We start from the raw sequence: 6,806 nt of genomic DNA, 5'->3' as shown, positions 1-6,806 counted from the left end.
TTATGTCATGCCAACTTTTAGCATTAAATTGAAGACAAGTCTATAAAAAAAATTACATCACTACAAACTTAAACAGACCACTTCCTCCACAAATAATAAATTAAAAACAAATAAATCAATTTTTTTTGCCTCATAAAATACCTATGACAACGTATCTCATGTGTTTCTTGGAGTGTCACAAAAACTTGGCACGTGTTGCATGTGTCGTCAACATATTTGAGGGTTAATTGAATATCTGTGTTTGGTTCAAAAGGTTGAGATGTTGGCTGCCGAGGGGTTGGAATTATGGCAGATGGTGAAGGTCGTTCTTAATTGATTTTAAGTGGTTGTGTGTTCCCTGTTTGGGTAAAAGGTGAATACTTTTCAAATGACATGTTTTGTTTATGTTATGTGTGGTCGTTACTTAAGTTTTAAGAGATATTATGGCCTAGAAAATTAAGAGTCTGTTTCACAATATGCCATATAGATGAATATAGTAAGATATCCTTGATATAATCCATTATGCGAATATAATCAGCAAGAAACATTTCACCACAAAAATTATTTGTTTCATTTTACACTTCATTTCATTTCATAACACTTCTTTGTATAAGTAGTGTGCCATATAATAATAATCTAAAGTAGCAGAAAATAAAAACAAGAACAGTACAAAATAATAAACAAAACAATGATTCTAAAATCACCATAAAAACATACTTGTGCCTCATTTCACAAACAATAGAACAGGACTATGGATACGGCAGCAATTTCAACGGTACTCCGGCCCAATAATTAAAAACATACAAAATTAAATGTACACATTGTTACAACTCAATGAAATTCCTTCACGCTGACAAAATCACGCCATAATTTTTGGTAGTCACGCTAAATTCTGTTAATTTGCCAATTGTTGTTTGTGTAAACCTTATTTCAGTAGGTACAAAGTCGAAAATGGCGTGTGGAATTTTACTAAGCGTTAAGAACTTCATTCAGTGAAACAGAAGTGTGCTGGACAATGGTCACCGTGAAATTAAGACTAGTGGAAATGAATAAACGCTCATTACGAGCAGTTGAGCATTGTTTGTTAATTTTGTTCAAAAAAATTTCGCATTGGAATCTGCACCCAACCTCTTACACAACAAGGTTGAAAGTTAAATGACTGAAAGGTACTGGTAGCACTTCACGGGTGACCAAATCTTGTAAATAATTGACAATGGGGGTGTTAAACATAAATTCACTGGATTTTTTATATAGATGGCGTTGTTCGTATGTTTTATGGCGCGCAATGTGATAAGTGAACGGGATTGATTATTTTTGTTGCATTTTATGAATGAATGGATTGAAGACATGTAGTATCAGCTGCTGGTGGCATGCGTCATCGAAGGTTTTAGTTTCACGGTGGATTTTGTAGGAAATTGTGATTTCACATCTGTTTCCTTCTGCCTTGTGATATGTAAGGTTTGAGTTTCAATTTAATTTAGGCGAGATAGACGCCAAACGTTAAATCATCACATAAAAAAGTATTGTCATGAGCTATTTTGCTATTTGGATAAAATAATAGTCCATATAACTGCTGTACCTGTATATTAACTAATAAATCCTACTCGTACAGGGTGTAAATGGAACGTTCCCAAACGCCGCAAATAGGTGATGGTAAAAATTATATTAAATTATAGTTTTATTTTAAAAAAATTCAATGTTTATTTTATGTAATAATAGTTGTAATTAAACACTTATGGCTAGTGTTACATGAATAATACGAACACGATTAAAATTATAAAAACAAAAACAATTGTAGCATTGTCCGTTCAATTTTCATCAGTTCATCAGGAGTGTTCCGTTTACACCATGTATACCAAAAAGAAAAATATTTAACAATTTTTTTAAACACGAATTAATTTATCTAAACAACGATCAGAAAGGTGTGCAAATATTATCTAACCACAAAACAGAACACGCTATAATTCTCAACACCGAAAACATATTAAATTATGTAAACTAAATTAAGCAGCCACCAAAACCAGTAAATGCTAAATTAATAAGAAAAACACATAAACAGAAGAAGCTGCGAACAAATAAAATGATATAAAACTAATATTTTTCACAAACATTTTTTTCCTTTCTTAGCAAACTGTGTTTGTTTCAAACAACCGACAGCTTACTGCCAAAAATAAACACGAAAGAAAAAAGAGGCATCGTGAACGAGAATGATTCAAGTCGGCGCTTTCCCATCCCTATCTTATCTCTTACGAAACACAAATATCATATCTAAGACAATGCGCAACTTTACAAATAAGTTCTATAAACCGACAATGAGTTTAACCTTAAACACTGAGCGAGTCCATTGAAAAAGCAACTCTACTTTTAAGCAATTTAGAGTCGCTTTCAGAACGAAAATCTTGTATCTATCTACAAACCTCGGCACTTATTGTGTCTTCATTGCTTAGAGTGAACGTAAATATGGTTTTATTGTATTTACGGATGATGTTCTGTTGAAAGGAGTCCGTGTGGTCGCCTCCCGGAGTGTCATAGGAAAAAATGACCATTCGGCTCTTTACAATAGGTTTATGGCGATGACAACTTATTAAGTAGCCGACCATTTTCCCTATCTGGAATTGTAAAGTTACCGCCAAATTTAACACCGGGAGTCGCTGATGGTCCATCTATGACAAAGCGCATTCGTCCATTTTTGTTCAAGAAAACGATTAATTCTCGGTGGCTGTTATGAAAATGAATTGTCATCATTTTTTAATCCGTTCGTTATTTCATGGTTGAGTGTGCGGTTCGAGTTTTAATTTGGACAACTATGTTTGGGTTGGTTTCTGTTCGATGTCTTAATTGTTAGAGGATGGAGAATTCTGTTTCTATTTAGAAAAAAAACGGAGTAATTTTTTTTATTAAAAATGTAAACGTTACCTTAGATAACATAAATATAATACAAATCTACCAATAGCACACATAAGTAAAAAGTTACTTTGTCCAAGCAAACTGCTTAACAAGATATACAAATCCATTCATCATGATTTCGTCCAAAAATGAAATAAAACAAACATCATCAGACTATTTCCCATGCGGTGTCAGTAAAACATTTAAAACTAATCACGGTCCTAATCTAAAGCCAATTCCGATCAAAATCAGCATAAAAACGCGGCAAAATAAATCCAATCAAGAAAATATAAAGAAAAAGGAATAGACAAAACCTACCACAGAGCTAACCACGGAGGTCTAATTCGTCCAAAGAGCATAAACAATCATAAAGAAACAAACTCATTTGGCATTAACACCACATCTTTACTAATGGCACACAGGAACATTGTTTCGCAAAAAGTTTGGAAAAAAAAGAAAAAATGAAGCCATCGAAATTCTTAGCCGCATTTAGTCGAGAATAATGTGGCCGCCCTCGAATGATATATTGACCGCTCATATAGACTAATAGCATTTTAATATCACGGCTTAGTCATTCAGAACTCGGCACTACAAAAAAAAAGGTGTGAGTGATCCTCTATAAAAAGATTCCGGAATAATATTCAATGAAATTCCTATTGCTATTATAAAAAGTTTGGTTTTTGTGTGAAATAATTTAATTAGAGGTTACGTTTTAATTGATGTACGGTGAGTCTGGGATCGGTAAGCATCCTTTACATGTAAATATTGGTAGTTTTTAGATGATGGTTTAAATATTACATTCATAACGTATAAATGATTCGTTTGTAGGTAGGTACAATATATCCCGAGCTGCGGACAACGTAACAGGTTACCGGGGCTCCGGCTCAAAGCAGGAATCTTCAGCAGTGGACGTCTTATGGCTGATACGGGAGTGGTTTGAGTCAGTCAGAGTCTGATACCTACTTGCCTCACCCAAAGTGGGATAAGTTATTGAACGGTCTTGTACCATTCTATCGTCCGTCAAATAAGGTCATTGCAAGCTCTTTGATTGTTTTTATTCTTATAAAATGCATTTTGTTGATCTTATGACGGACTACGCAATAAACAATAAACATTCCAATCACTTCAGCTGTTTTGAAGTAATTGAGTTACAAACATACACAAATCTTTCGCATTTATATATAACAACATATCCCAAGTACTCGTTCACTACTCCAAGAAACAAGACAAATAAAATCCAAAATTAAAAACAAACTGCAACTCAAAAAAACATGACAGTGAGTCCCTAAACTATGAAATAAATACCTCAATATGATTCAGAGCTCACAACTCACGCGCAGCCAACACATGCAAATTAATATAACAAAAAGGGGATAAAAAAATAAGAATTGAGGTGTCAGTAATTTCGTTGGGAGCGAGGCAACCTCTTTATTTTCAGCCGTCGAACTGTCTAAATTATGACATACGCCGTGTGCGTGAGAGCGGCACCTTTGCAAGCCTCTTGCCACACGCAGTTTTTGAGATTTTTACTAAAATTAAATTGTTACTTAGGCACATAATATTGCTGTTTAAGTGTTAGTAGTGCGTTGACGGGAGGCGACGATTAACGTTTTTTTTGTGTCTTGAAAAATATTAGGCAAAGTTTATACTTTTTTTTTTGTATAGTTTAAGTTATTTATTAAATCTCATGATCGACATGCTTTACACATCATTTTTCAGTGTCGATGTTTTATTGAAGAATATAAACCTTGTATCGTGTTGTATAATTTTTATGCATTTAGCAGTTCAATATACCTTACCTTATGTATAAATTAAATTTTATTTAATAGATTATAAAAAAAATATGTTTTTTTATACATTTAATAATCATAATCTGAAAATATCTTAGAAATAAAATACTTAACTTATCAATAGTATTAAGATTAAACATTTAAGTCTATACCACAAAAATATTCCATTTGACATTAAAAGTGTTATTACAAAAGTGCCCGGAGCCATCAAATAAGATTCCCTTTCGTTCGTTCATCACGCGAATCACGCAAAAACTGTAAAGAACTAGTTTTCGTATAATTGCCTCGAAGTTTGGCATCATCTAGCAACTGTCAAGGTCGTGACCTTGAACAAGTTCAAACAAGACGAGACGAACGGGGGCTCTAAAATCGCGCTTCATGATTTTGGGTTACCGTCGCCGTAGTAACTTCATGGTTACTGCGATAGATCTACCTTTATACTATAACTACCGCACTCAAAGACATTTCATGATTACTTAAATTATTCCTCAGTAACGTATTGTATTGAAAACAATTGCTAAGGACTGGATTGTGTAACCATTAAATGCCTCTGAGTACGGTGGTAATTAATATTTCTGGATTTTGAAGAGAAACATACATTGCAGCACTATCATTAGAACTTGAGACAGGATATTTACCATGTTTATTTATGTCTATGAGTTTCCGATATTTCGGCACTGTTGCAGGCGCCATGATCACGGATGAACTGACAGATGAACTAACAGTTCATCCGTGATCATGTCAGTTTGAAAACTTGTACATTGCAGCAATTTCAAGTTATTTGGATAAAAGTTAACAGATGGTATACACGAAGATAAACTTCCTATTCGACGATAAATGTTTATTTAAATTTTTCTGAAGATTCTCTATAAACATTTGATTGTTGCATACAATTGTGAATTTAATTATTTATAAAGTGATTCCATTTTGTTTCATATCACGAATTCAAATATCAAAGAACATGAGAGCTTTTAGTAAGTTTGCAGCATTTTAGACCCGCAGAATGTCCGTATAGGATTTTGTAACCCTTAGGCAAAACCAGGTCGCGGGCTATTAAATACATTTTTTAAATATTTCAACAGATAAGTATTGAAATAAAAATTAGGTTTGTTTAATGACGGGTCAACGTCTAATTTATCATATTCTCTCATAGTATTTTTATTTATTTTTTGATACAAATTGCTTTATAAGCAAAACGAAGCTGGAATTTTATTTACGAAAAAATGTTTAGGTAAAGCTAAAAACTATCGTCATAATCATCATCGCCTGTACAAGTTCACTGCTGGACTGTATTCTTTTTCACGACTGAGGTTTGGCTTCATTTCACTCTTGGTAGCTAAAACTATACCGTAATTATTGCTTATACTTGTTCATGTTCATTCATGATGATAAGTTGCTTAGGGGTGCTTTTCTAACAGATATGAGCTATGCACGTGGCTATGGATGCGTTTGGCTTCCACCAATCATATTCATTAGTACACATAGCTTAGCACTGGTGGAAACGGACTCAGCTAAGCTATGTATGCGTGCAATGGATGTGTGTAACTCTTTGTGTGATCCAGATATTATTTTTTCAGGTCTGGGTGTCATGTGTATGTCAGCACAAACAAACACGCTGACATACAAGAGAAAATCTTAGCATAGTATAAAAAACACTAACTTTTATTAAATCAACTTCGCAACCACTTCAAACAACATACAAAGTAATTTTACAAAAACAAAAAGATGACTAAGATTCCTTGAAGGACCAGTACTTCTAGATCATTCCATAGTCTAACAATACGTCATAACACCTATTTTATCTGCACAGCGTGTTAAAATTTCCGCCCAATGTTTAAAAATTTCCGCACCTTGGCTGTGGCGTGACTCTGCAGGCGATGTGTGGATTCTTCGTCACGGGAGGCAAGATGATGTCTTGTGCTAGTGATGTGAAAGTTGTTTCGGGATTTTTATACCTATTAATATTTAGAGTACCTGTATTGTTAAGAGAACTTAAAGTCAAGCCGGAGAAGTTAGTAGTTCGTAGTTAGCCGGAGTAGTTTTTAGCCAGTAAGAAATGAACGAAGTGCCATTAAGGATACGACTAATACGGATCATGTAGGTATGATTCTCGTAAAAATTTTAAACTTGTGTTAGTAAATAGTTATTAAA

This window comes from Spodoptera frugiperda, chromosome 1 (assembly GCF_023101765.2).
Source record: "Spodoptera frugiperda isolate SF20-4 chromosome 1, AGI-APGP_CSIRO_Sfru_2.0, whole genome shotgun sequence".
Lineage (NCBI taxonomy): Eukaryota > Metazoa > Arthropoda > Insecta > Lepidoptera > Noctuidae > Spodoptera > Spodoptera frugiperda.
Note: the sequence above shows the minus strand (reverse complement) of the source record.